Here is a 24,585-nt window from a genome sequence, read left to right as displayed (position 1 = left end):
CGTGTGTGGACGTATGTATATACATGTGTATGGGGGTGGGTTGGGCCATTTCTTTCGTCGGTTTCCTTGCGCTACCTCGCAAACGCGGGAGACAGCGACAAAGCAAAAAAAAAAAAAAAAATATATATATATATATATATATATATATATATATATATATACATATATATATATATATATATATATATATATCGCCCTTTAACCATATCCATATCCAGCTGCCGTCGGAGACCATCCATTTTCTTGTGCTGCTACCATTCGCGGTGACCTTGGTATATGGCGCGACCTTCAGACCACCAGCATCAGGCACAACACCGTGGGTCGCAGGGTCGCAGACCTGCGTGGGAACCCGAAATGAATGAGTTACACACGGAGCAAAAACCCGAGCTGACCGATCTAAACACGGGGCAGAGGATGGCATACACGCTGGAGTATGCCGACGAAGCGACTAGCCTCAGAGCAGGTCGTTTTCTGAGACAAGAAAACGTTCTGTTATGATGCTCCATCAGTTACAGAATATGTCTGGCGGCAACCAAGTACAAGGATGTTTATCCAAACATGCTCTTCTCCCTTACTTGTATAACTCATCACTATAATGAAGTTCAATTAGTATATGGCCATAGGTACTCATATACCCACCTCAAAACATGTCTCTGATATCACTTCGTGATCACGTTAATACATCTCTGTTTACCCTAAATTGTTATGAAAGGAATCACTGTTTGAATCCATACATGCATTTTCTTTTTTTTTTTTCATTTTTTCTTTTGTATGGATTGTATGGTCATCATTCACTCGTCAAAAATTACCATTCTTCTTAATGACGTATGTATGATAATTATAATGTAATCTTTTCACAATCATCAATATTTGTAATACATTTCCTATCCTCTGGTTTCAGGTGCAGTTTATCCTCGTCTTCAACAAGACGTCTGGTCCATGCGTCATAACGATGTTTTTTCCTCAATCGATAAATGTTGCTCATCGCTTTATCAATTTTCCTTATCAGAGTCGAGCCGACTATGTTGTGGGCAGGAGGAGTGGGAGAGAGTGGCCGCGGGGTTGTGTGGGTGGATGTGCTCAGGTGGTGTCGTGGAGCTAGCCAATGTGGGGCCCGGGTCGATTTACGTAGCAGCAGTATGATGACGTGTTGGAAGAGGTTCTGCTGCCATCGGTGAGAGCAGTGCTTTACCCTGAACCAAAGTTCCTCTACCTCCTCCAAGATAACAGTCCCATCCACATCTGTCGACCTTTTGAGGCGCAGTTTCAGCAACAGCCAGAGATTACAGGGAGCTACACCCATCCAAATCCCCCGACTTAAGCCCAATCGAGCACCTGTGCGTAGAAAGAACTAACATGTCCCACAATTGCCATCGCAGCCGCGCTACGGTCATCAGTAACGCTTTACAGGCAGGGAACACTGCGTAGCCCGGAAGGACGACACATGACAACACAGCTGGTGGTACCTACGCATTTAGGACTGAACAGCGTTCTCGACGCGGGTTTGGTTACGCCAAATATTAACTAGATAAACGGGACCATCTATTGTTGTTTCCCTTACCTGTAAGTCAATATACATACTCGAATACCCAATACATGTGTGAAACACATATGTCACGCATAGGTTTTGTCAACATATGCTTTCAATGGATCGAAACATATGGCCAGCTTGATGAGTCTGGCACAGAGACAGATTTACCGTCTGTTTCCTAGTGTATTCATCTCATTTCGTTTCCTTCCATAACATTACGTTTGAATAATAACCCTGCACTAACTGATATTTGGTTATACAAAAGAAGTCACCAACTGTCTATCACAGCTACATAAGTCATGAGGTAACAATGTTAACATACGCTTAAGCAGCAATGCTGACATATTACTAGTAATCATAAGCTTGCGTACAGATAATCGTTTAAACATTACCAGTGCGCTCCACACTGTTCTCCGGATATGTAAAATGTGTTTAATGAATTACTTTACTTCAAATTTATATCATCACTCCATTTTAAGTTAACTATATTGAATAAATGCATATGAAGCATGTATAGGGACATACAAGACATTTATTTCAAAATCTATGGCTACAATTACCTTATATGCTGGGCTACCGTTTCACAATGAGGCCCTCAACCATTTTTTAAAAGCCACTGTCGGTTGTCACATTCTCCAGCACAAAATATTGCAGATAATTTTTGTAGCGGGTGTGTATCCCATACCTGGACTATAGGTACGCAATCATGAGCAGTTTAATAAGAATTTTATCCCGTAAAATATTTTGTTCTGCCTAATTTTCTAGATTATGCAAATTGGTCATATTTTGAAGAGAAAAAAAATTATTTCGGCAAATCCAAAGCCAAGTGGAGCGATACAGGCTTACGTGAGACATTACTGAGAACATTTTGTGTTCTCGACTTACACTAAGAGAGGTAAAATTGTCGCCGTTAAGATCAAAAGAAATTTTATGTCGGGGAAAAGCTTGTACCTATTTTGCATCCTTTTCCCAAAATGGTTGCCAAATATCACAAGATCAGCTTCTGTGGATGGTGTCGGTGTTGCTGGTTGTCAAGGCCAGGCTTTACCTTGGTTATCTGGGAACAATGATATTCCAGAACGTTTGGGTCAACTCACTAAAATTTCTAATTTCTTCAGATTCTTTACACGTACACCAAAATATGTCAGTAAGAGATACCCTTTTACCGTTTTCTCTGATTAAGACGTCCATACATCATATTCTATGACCTTGCTGGCTACTTAATGCGCTTTCACATGCATTGTTCTTGGTCAGTTTGGAAGGGAAATCTTTTCTCTATCATCCTCAGAATTCTCCCAATATGATTCAAATTGATAGTCGAAATTATGTATGTATATATATATATATATATATATATATATATATATATATATATATATATATATATATGCCAGGGAATAACCCGGATCTAGATGACAAATTAGAAAAAAATGCCACAAGAACGCAAGAGTCTTTCTTTACTTCCTCGTTTTCTTCAGGTGACTCTGGTTCTTGTTCAGAGGAAAATTATCAGAGAAACTTGCACTCTGGCTCCACGACCTCTCCTGCCTTTTTTGAGGAGCACAAGAAAAATAAACACTTAAGAGAGTATCAGACCTGAGGCATCTTGAAGAGGCTTTCAATGCCACCGAGACCGAGAATGGAGTCAGTCAAGGTGGGTCCACCACGACCTGCGGCAAAAGTGTATTTTTTTCGGCTGGTGGTTCTTGTCACGCTATTGATGTTCATTTCCTTTTTCGCTGCTTTTAAAGTAAACTGCTTTCTATATCTTCAAAGGCCATGGTGGCTTTCCTTCAGCTTCCTGGTTCCCCACCAAGATCTTGAATCTAATAAAGGATCTGTCATACGAGATTTTTTGTTTTTCGCTCTATACTGTCAAGACTATAGCACTTTAACTATAGTACTAGAGCTATAGCTATAGAACTAAATCTAAAGCTTTTGTTTTCCCAGACTTTTGTTCGGTGTAAATATCGAAGATGAATATTAATAAGTTCGCTTTCACACCAGCTTTGCCACAGTGTACCAGCAAGCGGGTCACCCATTTACTGCCACCTGCCAGGCCCACCAGACGATGAATATCATCAGTCATAGCTAATGGATCCGTCATGAGGGAAAGCGGTGCCGGAAACACGCATATATGTAAAGCAGTCAGTCTAGGAAGGTATTACCTCCACATGGTTCATAATGACAATCATTGCGTCGCTGCGTAAAGAGGAAATCCCTCATCATTTGTCAGACTCTCAAGGAATAGAAGGTATGATAATGTTTAGTGTTGATCAAGGTAATTATGACATACATAACAGCTGGTATTGTGGTGGGGTCAGGCATTGACGATATACGCCATGCGGGAGACTTGGCTCTTATGTTTATAACAGCGTTTCGCTCTGTTTCTCCTAAATACCGGAAATTCATTTTTCTCCAGCGTCATGTGCACGTGATCATACAAACAGTGAAAAATTATTGGTTTGTCCATGTTTCATGCCTTGTACCTTCACGTACAGTAGTGGAATATCTTAGACAAACTAATGAAAACAATGGCGGCTGCATTATGTTTATGAAGAAGCGACCACGACGCGTCCTCGTACGTTACATTTCATCCTCCCTCCCTCTGACCAACCTCCTTCTAGTCCTCGACGCAGGAACACGCCCAGCCTCCACTACTCTCTGTTCACTGGACTTGAACAAACCTAACAGCACTACCGAGCCTCTCAGACAATCCACCACTGCAGTCATACAGTGAACAACAACAGTAACATAAAACATACAAGTTAAACCCCACTCTAGAAAACATGATTTCCTCAACTCATTTGATTTTCCCGATATCTTCGCGTTAGAATGAACTCTATGAAAATACAAATCCTTTCGTCGAGACCGAGTGTTGAGAACCAGTTGTGCGAGTTTCGTAGTCCATCACATCCCAAAACCTAGCCTGAGGCTCACCTACCATATGACTATAGGGAATCCTCTGCCGATCTGTGATCGCTAGATATTCCAACACCATCACCAGATCCATCCTCTCCTATACAGTATAAGTTCCTTGTACTTATCACAAACACTATATAAAACGGTGAAGGACCACATTACTTCTCTCAACACTGAACGCTTCATTCATTTCGGGTCATCGGATGCATTTCTTTCAGTAAAATTACCTCTATAACACTTCCTTCCTGGGTTCTACATCTTAACTCTTCGAAGATGTTCCACTTTTAATTCCCATATAACAGGAAGGGGACTCTGGCTGGTAGACTACATACGAAACTTTCAAAACGGAAATCTCATACATTCTACATCATAAGGTCAAGTACCCTCATACATATTACATCAATGACTTTCCCTCCTTACTTATTTTCACCTCCTTCCTGTAAGCAGTTAATGACGCGCCGTTGCTCTGCTTCATTTTCCTGGCAACGACGTTCCTCTTTCAAGCTCTCCACCTGAACCACACCGTAGTGTTTCCCTCGACCACAGACCCCACAGTCACGTTTCTTGCGCCCATCACCACAATAACTCACAACGGCCAAGTTCTGTTGCTGAAAGTCTTCCCCTAGATTGCTCACTCCGTGTCATTGTTCTAGTTTTCTTTTGTGTCACAAAATGAGAAATCAATTTCACACTATACCGTACTAAATGTTTTGTCAATCTCTTCTTTTTTTGCCCATGATTTTTTTCTAAGCGTTTGAGATATCATTCAATAGACACAGGAGCAGGCTATAATTGGAAGTGTTTTTTGACTCCGGAAAGTTATCTACGTTACGAAAATATATGAAAGGAAGAACTGGACTTATGTCTTCTTGTGGCCAGAGTTTCTGCCTTAAAAGTCCTTGTACGCAATAGATAATGAAAGACTGGCAACGAAAAATCATTCTTACAAAAGGATGTAAAAGTTACAATTGTTATCTAACTTTCGACTTTGTAAGGTCTTCCTAAAGGAAAGTAGAACTATGACGTAACTGATATATACAATTATGAAAATAATAATAACGTACTAAATGATGACTTTTCTTTTATGAATTTGATCAAGTGTAAATTTTCATTCAGACTGAACATGTACAATGGTAACTGTAGGGTATATTATTTGCTCATTCACCAAGCGATTGCTTCTCAGGTAACTCACTCCAACTTCTGTGAACTTCAAACCTCCATAACTATATGCTTATGACACTATCATCATAACGTCGTATGAGCCTGTCGTAAAGTGAGATATTCCATAAAGCTGGTGTTAACTCTTGATCGTTTCTGTTATTCTAGACACCGACCAAGTAATAATATCTGTCAGTTTCACTGTGCGAGATCCCCGATATCGGATACTGAGCCCTCGTATTTACAACACGCCTTTTATCTTGCTAGTACACCTAAGACGCCGAGTGCATATATATCAGTAGATGTAAGTGAACATACGGAAATGTTAGATGCAAGTCTCAGGATAAAAGAGAATGAAATACATAGCGAAACAAGGCGCCCACACCATGCGCTTGATACGGCCCCTTGTGTTTATCATCATGCAGATGGTGGGAGAAAGAAATATTCAGTATTCTGAACAAAGCTCTTTACAAACTACCTAAACATCTGGGGAAGAGATAGTAATAATGAACACAATAATGCAAATGAACATCTATAGGACTTACCGTATTTACTGTGGGTTGACGCAGGAAGCTCCAGGAGCCACTGGTAGGTAGCACACGGCAGCAAGAGTTTTTGCTGTGAAGATCAAACGCTATGGTACTATAGTCCTCCTAAGGAACAATACAAATAAAACACTAATATTTCTCACTACATAAATCCACATTAGATACAATTTTTACAATGAATACAAACACCATCACATATTTTTGAGCCAGAAAGACATACCTCATTTTCTAATTCCACGAGAATCAAGCTCGCGTCACCACAGGTGAAACGGCAGATGACCCGCCATCAAGGGGATTCCCTTCTTGCTTCTCCACACCCGACAGAGTAAGATGCGCCTCATCTTACGCTGCCCAACACTGATGCTCAAATCACACCAATGTAAATGTTTCTCACATCGAAATGTTTAACGCTAGATGTCACTGATCGCACCGCCAGTACAAGGTTGTCGTGAGGCGGTGGAGGAACACGATAGGCGGGCTGCTGGGAGGGGTGGTCTTCGCTCTGTACAACATGCAATACTCTGAGACTCTCAAGATTATACAAACCTATCTTCTGCCACTGATGCCACCTAACACCGTCAGCCGTTACTCATTCTGCAATGTCGCTGTGGATGGTAGACCGGTATCCTAAGACTGAAGGCTTCAGCACAGATGATGCCGACACTGAATGGTACTAGTGCTTACGTTACGACCGTCATGGAAGCCTATCATCGTTTCCTTCCGAAAGATACGAACAATTCCACCCAGCTTGCGTGCTCTGGATCACATAATGCAGCAACAAGACCGGGCCTTCGCCCACAATAGTAAACTCTATCTATAATGCTCTCCATAAAGTGAAATTCACAGAACGCGCTGAAATTTCATTACCACATCAATTACCGGCACCAGCATCAGCCACTGGTATGGCAAACGATGAGCTGAGAAGTCTACCATGTGAACTGCCTCCTTTCCCTGCGTTAATCACCCTTTGAATAAAGCAGCTCATCTTATTAAAATCGCTTCACCATCACCTGCCAAAGATTCATCCATCTATTCTACCTTCCAGTCAGAATACCTGAGTCAAATACTTTCTCTTATTCCCCCAATCACACCATTTGCATCTATTCTCTCTAGATTTTCTTATCACTTGAGTGTAGTTGATTTAAAGAACAGTTCATTATAATCATTACTTCTAATGTCTTTACTATTCACTGATTAGTTCATCATTTTCAAAACGTTACAGTGCCTTTTCCACTTTTCATTTGTCTAATGTAATATTTCAACACGCCTCTATCCCCTTGGTGTTGTACCCCTTTATTCCTTCATCTTTTGTATCTGGTGCCTTTACTTCTACGCTTGATATGCGATGAAAACTTTGAATCCATCTATCATTGATAATTACATAATTAGTGTATCAGTCATCATTTCATTATTGTCATATTTCAAGAATATCAGAAATCAATCGTTACAGTTTCTTTTTGTTATTTCCTTATTAGCATATCATGAAGCTGACCGATATGATCAGTTAAGATTATAGAGACTGGTAAAGGCTTCCACAGAGATGTGCAACACTGTAATACAGGTTATAAGAAGAGAGTATAAAGGAATGGAGATTTAAGACAGTTTAAAAGAATAAGACAACTCGGAAAAAGATGGATATTTCACAAGACAGTGGCAAGGGGTGTAGAATACAACACCCTTAGTAAAGTGGTGGAAAGGCTGGTGCATTTGGATCACAGGGAGAAACACGTGCCATGCACAGCTCTATTCACAATTATCATGATACACCCGCGGTGTAAGGTGGACGCCGGCTGCACGGCAGGTCGCTACGCCGAACCTCCACACCAAAACACAGAGTGGAACTGGCAGCGAAGTAGCATGATTCGAACGTAGACTCGTCAGAAAGAAATAGAAATAACAAATCATTAGCTTCATACTGGGGTGGTGTTCCTCTCTAAGCAGTGAACCTTGCTATGAGGTTTTGGATGAGAAACACACTTCATCCACGAGCACTCCAAACCAGGAATCTGTTTCGCTCGGAGTGGAACTGAGCCTTGGCTAACCTTCCAGCTCTCTGCTGGTCTGTCATCAGGTGCTCCTTCCTCGCGGGAGTTCTGTGGTGGATCTATTCCGTCCTCGTGTAATCTTCGCCTGGCAGTCAACGCGGACACGTCTAACTGTCACGGCTCAAATGGCCACCTCGTCGGTTATGTGGTTGGCATTTCTCGCCACAATAATTGCAATGTCATCTGCCGGGGTAGTTCTCTGAGGGGCTCCTGTTCTACCAACAGAATACAACACAACCATATTCACAAGGAATCTGACATTCTGGTTTCCTTAAACTGTAAATTTACATTTCATTTATAATCATGGTAAAAAAAAAATGAATTTGATAACCCTACTACATAATTTACACAATTGTTTTCAATTTAAGAATGTGGTTACGAAGTTGATTACGATAATTCCAGGTACGTTACTTGGATGAATATAAAACTTGGCCATACCCATACATAGCTACCCACAAATATGGCCACTGATTCAAGCTGCTAATGAATTTTGGTGCAGGTCTCTTAGTCTCTATCTCATCATTCATCAATGCTGCTATGTCCCGCTCATTTCCACAGACACATATAACCTATGTAAGTCGTTAAGGCTACCGGCCTCCGCCCATCTCATCCACTTCATCACAGTATGGGGGACAGGCCAACTTAATCTGTGATACCTTTTATGGAGATCTCATTATTACGGAGGGTGATTACGCGACCACTGAGCACCACCAACCTCTCGTCTCAACTATTCATCTGTGCTTGATGGAGCTTCTGATGACTCTCATCAACGGCGGGTAACAACACCACCTCGGTGGAACACACACACACACACGCACACACACACACACACACACACACACACACACACACACACACAACTCCGTCGGGATGTTCAATGTGCGTCTAAACTGTGATACAAGATGAACACAACCGGTCATATGAAGTATATTTCTGTGCTTTCAAATAAATGTAACACACACACACACACACACACACACACACACATAAATATTACCTAGATCACATCGGTTGGTTTAGACTTTAGTCCCATCAACTACCGGAGTCATTCAAGTCAACATGAGCTACATAACTGAAAATTCTTTAACACCTTCTTCAGGTGTTAAAGATAAGAACTCATACACACTCACTATGCATGTGACCTATGACCGGGAGTATTGTATGGAAAACATCAGTTAATGGATACACTGAGGTCCTGACATATGGGCCCAGGTATGGCACTTCTTAATGGTTATTTCGAAGCCAGTTTCCCTATTATACTATATTCGCATGGATACTCCTATCACTATTGTTTTGTTCTTCACGTAACCAAAGTACTGACACTTTCATCATCCATCAGCAGTAATACTGAACGATGCTTCTTTTTGACGAGTTTGCCTTCGAATCACACTGTTGTGTGCCAGTTCCACTCGTGTGTTGGTGGGAGGTTCGGCGTAATGAATGCCGACCAGGAATGGTGCAATGGGTGACATGTCAGCCCTACACCGCGAGTGCATCACACGGTAAGAGTTGCGATCATAGAATTTGATTCGTAACTTTAACATCGAAAGAGACTATCAAAGATTTTTCAATTGGTGATTTTGGTTTGGCGGTGACGTCTCTAATGGCCACAGCAGGTTCCAAGCCTAAATCTTACTTAACCAACCAAACATAACAGGAAAACAAATTTTACTTTTGCAAGAATGATGAATGGGACTTTAAGAAAAAAAAATTAACTTGTTACAATATAAAACAAAGGAATTCAAACAGCAACAGACCACGGTCTATTCGGAACTCTTTGTGACAGGAATATGTCAGAAACTCACAGATTAGTGAGGTGAAAGTGAAAAGGCATATTATACAGATAAGTGAAAGGGAATAACAAGCAAATTGTCATTGTGACTAAGGAGACGCAAATAAACTCTGTCGTGAGCTTGAAGCGAATTATCTATTTACCCTGTTCTTAAACGTATCTATAATACTGCTTTCAACCACTCTTAAATAAATGGCAAATCGTTCAACAAGTTAACAATCCTGTTACTTCATTCGAGGTAAAACGTTTGCCCACGAGTTTATATCCATGATTTCACTTACACAATTAACCCAGTTCGTTTGAACGATCACTTATTTTTCGCTCCTGCTAACATTATGAGCATTCTTGCCGTTACACTTACTCCTAACGTCATCAGTTATCAATAATCTTTACTGATAAAAAAGGACATCAAGTTTGTTATCACATAATTACGCATTCACACCCGAGCTGTTGCTGTGAGAGCTCTGGGCTCTGACCATGGCACAGCAGACATTGTCATTAGACGAGACACCCACTATAATCACCCCCAACGACCATACACCAGGAGAAAACCCACGTAAACAGCCAAGCTCATTAGCGTCACGGTGACATATGGCCAGGTTTCACCACGGGACTTCTAAACCCCCCTCCAGGCTCGCCCGTAGAGCAAACACGCGTCGTAAAAATCTTGATTTTCTAGTCTAATTATCGTGTGTGTAATTATGCCACACAGATGGTCCCACTCGCCACGCCTTCCGCGGAAGAGGGTGATGACACAGTGGTCTAGCTTGCTTGTAGTGGTGGTCCAGGTAAAAGGCTACTGGGAGGGACTCATAGTTGATATCATATCAGATTACTCTTGCAATCATGTAATATGCTTATCGTTGGCAGGGGATATTAACTATCTAATCTGCAGTCCACAACTAAACTCAGGTTTCTACACGAGAAACTAGGTTTATATATTCACTCATTTGTGTAACACACACACACACACACACACACACACACACACACACACACACACACGCTCATATACATTATTATTTATTTATTTATTTATTTATTTTGCTTTGTCGCTGTCTCCCGCGTTTGCGAGGTAGCGCAAGGAAACAGACGAAAGAAATGGCCCAACCCACCCCCATACACATGTATATCCATACACGTCCACACACGCAAATATACATACCTATTCATCTCAACGTACAAATATATATACACACACAGACATATACATATATACACATGTACATAATTCACACTGTCTGCCTTTATTTATTCCCATCGCCACCTCGCCACACATGGAATAACATCCCCCTCCCTTGCGCGTCATCAAGATATTCCTATGAGTCCACTGGGAAAATGAAACACGGTAAGTTCCCAAGTGCACTTTCGTGTAATAATCACATCATCAGGGGAGACACAAGAGATAAATATAAGTCAGTTAATATACATCGAAGAGACGAAGCTAGGACGCCATATGGTAAACATGTGATTGTCCAAAAAAATACGAGGCTCGTTGTATGTTTTGGACAATCACATGTTAACGAGGCTCGTTATATGTATATATATATATATATATATATATATATATATATATATATATATATATACACGAAAATAGTGCATATGAACACACACCTATATATAAATATTTATAGGTGTTATCGAACTCCGCCTGCTCGAACTTATATCTCGGGTGAATAGTCATCTTTAGCGAGGCTTATCACCTCTAAAGGAGTCTACATTTCTCTGCTACTGGAACTAACGCAGCCCTGGGAGGCAAGAGCCTTCAGATAAGTCCTGGGTAACACCCAGAAACTGGCCTTATGGTAATTTCAAACAAACATACGTATATAAACACAGAGATGTTGACGGACCCAAAGTGCAAGAGGTTACACTGCGAGTGGAGAGTCCCTTTCAGTGAGTTTGTATCACTGTCACTCAAGAAAAAGGAGTGCAATTTCGTTGAGGATCTCCTCACTGAACATAAGTCCATCCTTTCCCTGCTACTGACTGTAATGTAACTTTAAAGCAGTAGGAGCCGCGTAAAAGGGGCAAAGGCAGAAAAAAAATGTAGAGTTCCGGAAAACGAGTCGTTCGAGTTACGCGTTATCATGGGTTACGTATGAAATGAAGAAATTGTATGTTTGTGGAGTGAAAGCCAGCGTTCCACATGTGGGAGAGGCGAAACCAAGACAGCGAGCTGGACCGAAGGAGTGATACCTGACAGCCACCGAAGTGTTGCATCATTGCTCACCCCTCAAGACCCAGGCTAATACACCGCCCTGATCAGAAGCTGTCTTGTACTAAGAGAGAGAGAGAGAGAGAGAGAGAGAGAGAGAGAGAGAGAGAGAGAGAGAGAGAGAGAGAGAGAGAGTTTCCGTAATGTAGTTGTACTTGTCGCTGACTATGAACCATGCAGGACAGGGTTCACACCCTAAAGAGGGCACTCGGCTCAAAACCAACCCATCTGTTCATCCATCTCTTGGGTCTGGTAGATAAATATATGCCAGAAGTAGGATACGGTATATACATCCATTTTGTCAGCTTCTCTTCGCCCATCCTCTTCATACGCCCGAATCTATTCAGCACACCCTGGTCGGCACTCTCTGGTAGATACTGTTGTATACAACACCTCTTGTTAACCTTGCTTGTTCTCACACTTTCAGTCCGCATTATGCCACATATCTTCCTGCAGTACTTCCTTTCCAACACATCTAACCCATTCTTTTCGTTTGTGTTCACGGCCAAAGCCGCGATTAGTAGCTGTATCTTCATCATAGTAATCTTTGCCATGTCACTTTAATCCTTATGGCTCCATACGTTGCCACGTCCACTCCTAGTTGCATAGAAAACTCCACTTCCTTAAAGACTCTATCCCCCATTTAAGCACAGTCTGTAACAATCCTGTCTCTCAACACCGCCACACTCCATTACTTCACTCGTGCTCATAATCACTTTAACGCTTTTTTTTTTTACACACTTTCTCAAACTCTGTCACCAGCGTCTGGGGGATTCTCTTTGGAGACTGCCATTAGAACAATGATTCCAAGTAAACTACTTTACCTTCCATGCATCCCTACTCCTAGCGTATTGCTGATCTGTCTCTTGCTTCGAGACAACTTGCGTTAAGCCCCCTAACCACTACCGTCCTTGGACAGATTAAAAAGCCATGGTAACATCATACATCCTTGAAGACGACATACCCTCCCTGAGAACCACTTATCATCCTCCCTTCCTATGTGCATACCTGATGAAATCTTAGGGGGGGTTTTCAACCTCTACAGTCCGGGTTGAGCCCAAGCTGTTGGTGGGTCATTGGTAAACGAAGCTGTTGCAAACTGCAACCCGCGGGCCCACACAGCACCCACAGTCTGTCTGGTCTGGTACGTTTTATAAGTACTTGTCCTGTGCTGTGTACCTTGCCTTACTCTCCCAGTAAACACTCCTTACTATATCTAATAACTTTGCATTTACGACATATAGCTGAGGAAATTTCCATAATAAATTCCTGTCGACCCTCTCATATGCTTACTCCAGATCCATAAGTATTCACTCTCCAAGTATCTTTCACACATATTCTTCAAAGCAAACGAATGGTCCATACGCTCTCTACCTCTCCTGAAACCACATTACCTCTCGCCTTTCACTTGTTGTGTGCTAACATCACCTTCTCAATCACTACATTTACTATGTATACTCAGCATCTTTGATTCAAACATTCACCTATGATGCCTTGCCTTTATACGAGCACTGTACATGTACTCTGCCAATCCATTGGCATCTTCTCTTGCATCATATATACAATAAGTAGCCTGAATAATCAATTACCAACATCGTCATCTATTTCGTGCGAAATTCAACAGCAATATCATCCACTCCAGACACCTTCCCAACATCTGTGTATCTCTCTGTTTATGTGGGTTTACGACAGGGATGTGTGACGTCACTTTGGCCGTTTAATCTATATACGAACAGGTGGTTAGGGAGGTGAATGCGAAGGTCAAATGTTTTATGCGGTCATGAATCAAAGTTCATATCTTTTCGAAGGGCCCCAACAAAAAATTCTGAAAAGTCACTCCGTTTACACAAGGGATTGATTCGTCCTTGTGCAGAGTTCTGCCCTCACATTTAGGGTTGTTCTAGCGCTGCATACTTGACAGAGTCGAAAGCGGTCCGACTTAAAAAGTGTCCTAGCCTAACTCCCAAACTTGACCCCCTTGCCCTACGCCGCTTGTGTGCTCCCACAACTAACTAGGCCACGCAATACTCGGCAAGCTGCTGCGTCACATGACTGTTATGATACCTTCTTTCCCTACACGTCAAAGCTTTGGAACTCTCTACCTTCCCATGTCTTTCCCAATATCTATAACCTAACACATTTCAAAAGACAGGTCTTTCACGTCCTCAAAAATTCGTGAATACTTTCCCCTTTCTCTCCTTTTTCCGTTTCATAATTTTCTCTTTATTTCAATTAAGGCCCGGCCTTGATGTGGACTTTTGTCAGTGACAGGAGCCTTCAACACAAAAAAACAATTACGTGTCAAGTTTTGGAAAGACATTTTGATGACCAGTTTACTCAAGACTTGGCTTAAATCATTTTTTTCCAGGATGGTTACCTCAACATATCACAAACTATCGCACAAAGGAATCGAAATCCAGGTTGTTTACTGAAGTGGTACAACTCTGGGTTCAGGTGAAGTTCCCAGACTCACTTCAACAGAAAACGGGGCAAAGTAAGAATTCTACGGCGTTTACACTCCAGTTAAGGCATCAAGCCACTCTACTTTTGGCGTCCCTCTCTGCAGACACTACGGCTATCCCTCCCCTGCGTCATCCTGACCTACCAAACGTCTGACGACAAGGTGTTGCCACCTACATCACTAACCAGCGTTTGACGTGCTCTCCCGCCTGCCAGACAACGCGACTACTATGTGTCACCTGCAGGTCTTGGTGGCACACTTGTTTGATACGGGACAGGATGAAGCTGGTATGATGGTTTCCTACTAAAACGTAGGCTTGTTGCTAGTGTGGTACCGATTGTTGAAGGTGGTAGAAGAGAGCATTACTTAAGGAAGACAAACGATGGGAAGGGGAGCTGTTGATACGTTAGAATACTCAGGAAAGACAATACAAGACCAGATAGTCTGTGACGAGGTTATCTGCTATAGAGAGTGTTAGGATCCTAATTTCCTACTCTGTATGGATTAGGATATGATAGTGAAACAGGTTTCTCCCCACACACCACTCTCTCCGGCATATCAGCTTACAGGAAAATGACTATTGGAGGAACGCTTTACGGAGCAAAGACAATATTTTGATAGCTCCTTAGAAAAAAACAAATGTAGAATACTATCTGCTCTAATTTCAGTTGCTGAATACTGTGTAAAGGATGTATCTAAGCCTTTAACATAGGAAGAAAAAGAGCTGAAATGTGTATATGATACTGTTATTCTTGAGCAGACTTACTATCTGATAATCAGAATCACTGAAGTACCTATATAGCCCGTCATTCATTTTTTTTTTTTTTTATACTTTGTCGCTGTCTCCCGCGTTTGCGAGGTAGCGCAAGGAAACAGACGAAAGAAATGGCCCAACCCCCCCCCCCCATACACACGTCCACACACGCAAATATACATACCTACACAGCTTTCCATGGTTTACCCCAGACGCTTCACATGCCTTGCTTCAATCCACTGACAGCACGTCGACCCCTGTATACCACATGACTCCAATTCACTCTATTTCTTGCCCTCCTTTCACCCTCCTGCATGTTCAGGCCCCGATCACACAAAATCTTTTTCACTCCATCTTTCCACCTCCAATTTGGTCTCCCTCTTCTCCTCGTTCCCTCCACCTCCGACACATATATCCTCTTGGTCAATCTCTCCTCACTCATTCTCTCCATGTGCCCAAACCATTTCAAAACACCCTCTTCTGCTCTCTCAACCACGCTCTTTTTATTTCCACTCATCTCTCTCACCCTTACGTTACTTACTCGATCAAACCACCTCACACCACACATTGTCCTCAAACATCTCATTTCCAGCACATCCATCCTCCTGCGCACATCTCTATCCATAGCCCACGCCTCGCAACCATACAACATTGTTGGAACCACTATTCCCTCAAACATACCCATTTTTGCTTTCCGAGATAATGTTCTCGACTTCCACACATTTTTCAAGGCTCCCAAAATTTTCGCCCCCTCCCCCACCCTATGATCCACTTCCGCTTCCATGGTTCCATCCGCTGACAGATCCACTCCCAAATATCTAAAACACTTCACTTCCTCCAGTTTTTCTCCATTCAAACTCACCTCCCAATTGACTTGACCCTCACCCCTACTGTACCTAATAACCTTGCTCTTATTCACATTTACTCTCAACTTTCTTCTTCCACACACTTTACCAAACTCAGTCACCAGCTTCTGCAGTTTCTCACATGAATCAGCCACCAGCGCTGTATCATCAGCGAACAACAACTGACTCACTTCCCAAGCTCTCTCATCCCCAACAGACTTCATACTTGCCCCTCTTTCCAGGACTCTTGCATTTACCTCCCTTACAACCCCATCCATAAACAAATTAAACAACCATGGAGACATCACACACCCCTGCCGCAAACCTACATTCACTGAGAACCAATCACTTTCCTCTCTTCCTACACGTACACATGCCTTACATCCTCGATAAAAACTTTTCACTGCTTCTAACAACTTGCCTCCCACACCATATATTCTTAATACCTTCCACAGAGCATCTCTATCAACTCTATCATATGCCTTCTCCAGATCCATAAATGCTACATACAAATCCATTTGCTTTTCTAAGTATTTCTCACATACATTCTTCAAAGCAAACACCTGATCCACACATCCTCTACCACTTCTGAAACCGCACTGCTCTTCCCCAATCTGATGCTCTGTACATGCCTTCACCCTCTCAATCAATACCCTCCCATATAATTTACCAGGAATACTCAACAAACTTATACCTCTGTAATTTGAGCACTCACTCTTATCCCCTTTGCCTTTGTACAATGGCACTATGCACGCATTCCGCCAATCCTCAGGCACCTCACCATGAGTCATACATACATTAAATAACCTTACCAACCAGTCAACAATACAGTCACCCCCTTTCTTAATAAATTCCACTGCAATACCATCCAAACCTGCTGCCTTGCCGGCTTTCATCTTCCGCAAAGCTTTTACTACCTCTTCTCTGTTTACCAAATCATTTTCCCTAACCCTCTCACTTTGCACACCACCTCGACCAAAACACCCTATATCTGCCACTCTGTCATCAGACACATTCAACAAACCTTCAAAATACTCATTCCATCTCCTTCTCACATCACCGCTACTTGTTATCACCTCCCCATTTACGCCCTTCACTGAAGTTCCCATTTGCTCCCTTGTCTTACGCACCCTATTTACCTCCTTCCAGAACATCTTTTTATTCTCCCTAAAATTTACTGATAGTCTCTCACCCCAACTCTCATTTGCCCTTTTTTTCACCTCTTGCACCTTTCTCTTGACCTCCTGTCTCTTTCTTTTATACTTCTCCCACTCAATTGCATTTTTTCCCTGCAAAAATCGTCCAAATGCCTCTCTCTTCTCTTTCACTAATACTCTTACTTCTTCATCCCACCACTCACTACCCTTTCTAAACAGCCCACCTCCCACTCTTCTCATTCATACGCGATGAAATTCTTCTTGACAATCATCGTGCTATAATGGAGCAACTGTTGTGCGATTGCTTGTCCGGTCTACCACGCTCGTGTTGGTGCGCAAATCACGAGGAAACTTTCATGATATAATGGACAAAGTATATGGAGGAAGATTCAAAATAATGATAATAGTTGAATTACTAATTATATCAATGAACTAGCGCGCACATGTCTGTGCCTATGTGTTTATCCTCTATCTATCTATGTATCCGAAACTCCCAGGTCGCCCCCTTGGGTGGGGTGAGGGTGGTTGGTGGATGAGCGAAGGGTGAGGGAGGAGGGGTGGTGAGGGTCGCTGGTTTAGACGGGGTGACGGGTGGGTTCCTAAGTAGGTATTGGGTTTAGGTGAGGAGGAACCTAGCTGCCCCCGACAGAAGGGGACGCGGGGGTGGGGGTTAAACAGTTGGTACCATGTAACAGTTTATTCCAGTGGTCGACACCCACTTGCCTTTACCTTCATCCCGTTTATCCTGGTAACTGTATCTTATTCTTACTTAAAGAAAATGTCGTGATATGAATATTGTCGAGATCACCGACTGTTTTGAAAACAATTAGGTATCTTTGGGGTTCAATTTTTTCACGTGCTCTCTCTCTCTCTCTCTCTCTCTCTCTCTCTCTCTCTCTCTCTCTCCAGGAGCGATATTTCTAGCACTTTAACACTGCTAAAGACCGTTTTTACTTCTTGAGGATAACAATTTTCTAGTTACAACGTCTATTACATAAGTCACTGAGCTACCTACTTACAAAGAATTTGTGCAGACAATCTTTATAACTCGGCCAAAACAACCTACATCAGAAGAAAATGTCCATCCACCCTCTACAACGATCTTTGATGTGTGCGTTGCAGTGTGGAATGTCCAGAACCAATGCCATACTATACTTTATATATCAAGGATGATATGATTGGCTAAAGACACTTAGCTGGATATGAAGATCGAGGAAGCATGATCGTTGGAAATATGCCTTAGCTGATGACACATGGATTGCTGCAACTGATCAGATTCCTTCCTGCTACGTTGACGGTGAAGAGGATTTGTTCAGCACACAAGAGTAATGAAGTGTCTACTGAAAATGCTGCGCTCATTTCATTTTTCTGTAAAAACCCAAACCATATGTGGAAGAATACAGCCTAGAAACTAACTGCTATGGACAATGTTACCACAATGCCTTTTAATGTCAACGACCCTTATAACTTTCCTACTGATGCACGACTATGGTTTGAAGCAAAAACGTATCACTTTTATGGCAGAACACGTAAAAAAAGAAAAATACTCGATAGCAGAGAGTACGGCTATTATCAGAGAGACACCGTTTTGCTGCAATATGTCCCTTAAACTTCATTGTTATCATACCGATTCTAAATGTTCACCATATTCAATATATGTGTCATAGAATTTGCTGTTTATCTTTTTAAAAATCCATTAATTGCACTTTGAATTACTCGTTCAATTTCCGAGGTTCTAACACAACTCTGTATATACTGTAGGATCAGTGTTTTAAACCTAGATACCTCAGTCATGAAAATTTATGATCTTTCCTTCACTATCCATAACGTCATCTTAAATCAGCACAATACCAGGAAACACGACATAAGATTCAGGCCATCTACTGAGGAATCTTAAGCATACGGTGAGAATGTCACAGAAAGACTACAGTGTACCTTTAAAACCATCGCACCGCTGAAATTATTGTCAACTCTGCAACGTCGCCCAAACCTCCTTTACCAAGCGGAGTCCAGCGGGGTTCCACAGGGTCGCGTCTTATCATAACACAATTCACAGCCAACATTTCCCCACCAGTTGGTGCCATGAGCATGGACTTCTTATATGATGATGATGTTAAGTAAACAGGAGTCTCGAACAACTCCCAGAACACAGTCTTTTAGTGACTACAATCAGAGGCAACCAGACTAAACAAACTTGAAAAAGACTGGAACATCAAAACAAACACAAAAGAAAATTGCCATTGGGTCGCTAGGAAGAGTAAAACCCAGATACAATCTTAGAAGGAAACAATGTAGCGCATTAAAAAGCTGTAAAATCTAAGGTATTATAACAGATCATGTCAAGAAGATCCGCACGACATAAGATCCGCACAAGGAACAACGCCCCTGACTAGTCTGTGAAGATTCTGGAGCCCAAAAGTACACCTGATGAAAACCTCGGTCCCGCCTATACTAACGCACTTCGCCTGACAACCACGCATGCTTAAGATAAAAAAGGACACAAATGAGCAATTCCCCTACACAGAAAACACCGAGGAATGGCATGACTGGTTGAGTATCTAGAATTATCTGCCGCATCAAGAGGAAAGGTCATTAGCAGCGAATTCTTCAAAGAAAAAATCAAAGTATGCAAAATTCAGAAAGTAAAAAATACATATGTCTTTTTCATTCAAGTAATGAATCAGAAAATATATAAGATCCTTGTGCTTTCATCAATTTCCAAGTAAGATATATATAAGATATTGGTTTCCAGGACACGGATTAAACTAAACATCATCTCCCAGTTTACTCTTGACAGTATGTATAGAGATACACACGCTTCCATTACAAGGCTCACTGTTAAAGGTATTAGAATATCAAAAACGACCAAAGATTAATCGTTGCATACTTAAGCCCAGCTGCACAGGCAGTATGGCAGAGACTTGAAGACGACAATAACACAAACTGTTGAGACATCCAAGACCTTGACAACAGCGCCAACTTGAATCACCCATGGTTCCGTTAGACCCTCAGGGTACCGAAAAGCTTCACCCATCAAACGATGCGCAAAATGAAAAATTCCTCAGGCTAGCTAATTTCCTTTCCCAGACCACAATGAAACAGCAGAACCACATATATACCCCAAGTCTGCCTGGCGTATAAAGGTAAAGCTTCTAAGAAAAAAAAAAAAAAAAGAAAACGTCCATCAAAGAATCAATACCGTACATATCTGTGTACCATTCAGCCTTATCTTCCATTTAAAACCATTTTCCTATCTCTGTCCCACTTCTTCTTCCTTGCCCCTCTAACTTCCCTACAAAGAAAAAATAAAGTTCGAAAACTACGATACGAGAGAGGCCTGAATCTCTCTAGTAGTCCAATAAAATATGCGTCTAAAACATGATTGCCATGGAACGTTTGGAAATTATCATATAATTGGTTTAAATCCCACCACCGAACTGAGGAGTAAATGCCTGATATCATTACTTACCTTACGACGACCAGCGGGCTAGAACAGTCATCAGTCACGTGTGACGAGACTCAGGTCACCACTATACGCTGTAATATTCCCGCTATATTGTATTCTAATCACTTCACTCACTATGTATAGTAATATGTTCTCGCACTGAACAGTAATCACTATATGCAACATTATTTCCAGCAATCCATTCACCAGTCATTATTACATGTTACATTATCTCTGCCATATCGATCGCCACTGGCAATTACCTCTCCTATTCCGTTCTGCAACATATCTACGATATTGTTCGTTTATCCAAGTAATCACTAAACTGTGCAACATTTTCGTCGTATTGATGACCTTTCACTTGGTCGCAACAGTTCCACCCAACTAATCACAAATCACTTTCACTATTCATAACTTTCCAGTTTACCACACACAATTTTTCTTCTGTTTCGGAAACCACTATGACGCTTGTGACCTCAGTTGTTAACGGTAGTTAATCCTAAATGATCAACATATATTTTTACGGTGCTGCTCACCAAGCAATCTATGCAGTGATATATTCACTTTAAATGTATCAGTTCTGTTATAATGCAACCTTCATCCTCGCGTTACACATTTTTCGCAGCGCCACGTCCTGAGTCATTACTCAACGTTTGATGAATGAATGATGAGCGAGTACAGCCGTGAGTAACGGTACCCAGCTCTTTGGCAGCCGCCATCTGCAAAGTGCAGGTCATCACCCAGACTGGAGGATGGGCTCCATAACGCTTGAATGTAACTGGTCAAGTGACGTCACATACACTAACTATTCACTGGCTTTTTCAGCAAAAACACTGTGTCTTCGTTATCTCAGAAACGTATTCAAATTTATCTGATGAAAATTACTTTATGTTCTTGTTCAAATAAAGTCTTACACTATGATTTCCTTGTGAAGTGCTCGTGGCGGAAGTAGTTGAACTATATAGTAGTTATCTAAGTAAATGAAATCATCACAGTGTCACCGCTGTGTTACAACTAACTCACAATATCACCGTGACATATATGTAGTATGTCACTCACATACTCACATGTTGCTCTGTGCTATATGTGACCGTGTCCTTCCATGACCGAGGCTACGGGACAACTGAGGGTGAGGACTTGGTTCTGCAGAGTGGGCGGACCCACATACAGTTGGCCTAACAAGCCTACAGTTTGCTAGGTTGATATTGATAAATAAAAACCCTGATTTTTGTTCTGATTGTATGAATGATTTTGAAACTTATCAACGACTGGAAGTTATTCCCGTACTGATTACCATTATTAAGGTTGGTTTATATCTATGGATCACCACCTCCTCCCCCTGACAAACGAGCGTAATGTATGTATCTAGCGACATCGCAGCCGTTGTACCCGCCCGGCTTCACCATAACACGTTGTCGCCTGAAATCATATCGACAGTCTTACACGTATTGGTGAATGGGAAAAACGATGCCAGATTTCTCCTGTACGTAATCAAATAATGTTAACGATATCATTAAGATTCTCAGCCTAATTTTCTAATTAGCTGAGTAGGCTTAGCTTATTTCTATGTTGCTGAGGTTTCAATACCTGCCTATTAAATGGACTTTGATTATTTTACGAAGGGATTTGGCTAAGAGACAGAGCTAGCGCAGTACGCACACCATTCACCGCAGGAAAATATGAAGTTGCATTGAACAAGTTGTGAGTTACGATCCGTCAAGTGCCATGTATGAGGGCAAATACTGTATGTTTGCTGGCTGTGAGTTAGCCAAAGAGAAGGATTACCACGACACTGAAGTAGTAGCTCACTGCGCAGTGGTTACTACTTCCGTTACCCAAGTGGGCAGTACTGATATGTGCCTCCCTGGTCGGTGGCTGCCAGCTACATGTCATCTGCCTGAGACAGTATCTATTAACGAGTACTGACGAGATTTTGCCAAAAAAAAAAAAAAAAACCGACCAGCGCTGAGCGGTCACCGCCCTATAAAAATATCGCTATGAAGAACGAGTCATGTGAGTTACATAGTGTTATGTGTAAGGAGAGATTTGATTGCCAACTTAAAACCAAGCAGCCCACGTGTGGGTGAGGCAGGAGAAAGAAAAGTCAGCAACATTGAACAAAGAAGTGACACAGGACAACCGCTGACGTGTTGGCTTACTGCACAGCCGCCACTACCCCGTCCCCGGTCACGGGCGTGTAGTTCCGCCAGTACACCTCCCTGGTCGGTGGCTGACTACCACATATTACAGTCTGTAGCCTGGACCATACATGTCTACACTATTACCATGAATATGGAATTTAGCAAGCAAAGATATGTGTTTTATTTTTCATTTTTGACCACGTTCGCACAATATGCTTGTTTTGTTCAAACTTTGTGAGAGATGTACTAAGTACTAATGATCTTATCAAAGAAAATCTCTATTATCTATTTACTTGTCTATCTATCATCATTATTTCAAATGCATTTCAATTGTGTGGATAAGGTACTTACAGCCCCTGCAACAACACACACACACACACACACACACATCCTCAACTCATACTTAGTGTACTGAGGTGAAATGTAGATTTCCACACTTATAACAATGTTTCTAAGTTCATTTGTCAAGTGTGTTCAACTCCTCCATTCATACCAACTCCATACACAAAATGCTTCCATTGCGTCCTATTCCCAGTCATTCCTTCAGCATTTTTCATCTGAGATATCCCTATCCTTAGACTATTCTCTCACTCCATCTATCAGTCTCTTCCGCGGTTTATCATACCTCCTTGTGCCTTATACTGTATTGCATATAGCTTCTTTAACAACTCATCATCTGCCATACGTTCTACATGACCATGACGTCCAAAAGACAAACTGTATCAATTAATACGGCCTTCAAAACGACTCCACACCACCAAACTTTATCTTATATTTCCATTATGTTCTGCTTCAAACGGGACAGGAATAGATGTTTAAGAAGTATGAAACTTGTGTACATGTTCTTGAGCTCAGATCATGATGGAGTCCAGTTATTTCCAGTTTAAGAAGAATGTCAAGACGATTGCTTGAGGATTTGATAGTGGTTCCTTGCCGTTTAGTTTATCGTCCAGAATGAAACCGAGATGGTTGACTGTGGTCAGCCTGGAGGGAGCCTAGCGAGACAGGATGGAACGTACCTGAGGTTGAAAGTGATGTACATAACTGCCGTCTTATGATTCATACCATATATGGATGCCTCACTCATTAACGATGCAAACCAGATTATGAGAGGATCCATTTGTAAATAAAGAACCTTCGCGCCTGGATAGCCTAACCTCCTCTCTGCAGATCTAAGTCGAGTGTGTGTTCACTGTACCGATATGAAATTGGAGTAATTACATAGTATCAATAGAACGGGTTTTTGAAAAGCACAATGAAATTCATAAAAAGTAGCAGCGTCGTTGCTTATTCCTTTAACTATATCATACCATTCTTCTTCCAGGATACAAAAGTATGGTTGGCAACATCAGGAATAGACCATCGATGGCGCGTACCTGTTTATGTAAATAACTGGTCTTGCTTTGGCTGGTGATGATGGTGATGACGTGTATTGGCGGTGGTGCAGCTCTGGAGGTTGTTAGGAGTGTTCTGCAGGGTTGTGCAGTCAACAAAGGCTGATAACGCTGACCCCAAGCGGAAGAGACATCAACAACCTTCCGTCCAGCAGTTGCATCCATTAGAAT

General features: G+C 41.8%; 1 protein-coding gene across 1 annotated transcript in view; it reads right to left on the bottom strand.

Annotated features, from left to right (window-relative positions):
• Positions 1 to 22,220, bottom strand: part of fab1 (fab1 kinase) — a 1,098,541-nt gene extending 1,076,321 nt beyond the window's left edge. Inside the window, exon 1 of the mRNA XM_071675364.1 lies at positions 20,904 to 22,220. The gene's annotated coding sequence lies outside the window, so the exon portion shown is untranslated. The remainder of the gene's footprint in view (positions 1 to 20,903) is intronic.
• Positions 22,221 to 24,585: the final 2,365 nt, after the last annotated feature.

Source organism: Panulirus ornatus, chromosome 1 (assembly GCF_036320965.1).
Source record: "Panulirus ornatus isolate Po-2019 chromosome 1, ASM3632096v1, whole genome shotgun sequence".
In the NCBI taxonomy this organism is placed as follows: domain Eukaryota; kingdom Metazoa; phylum Arthropoda; class Malacostraca; order Decapoda; family Palinuridae; genus Panulirus; species Panulirus ornatus.
Note: the sequence above shows the minus strand (reverse complement) of the source record. Positions and strands in the feature narration are given on the sequence as shown.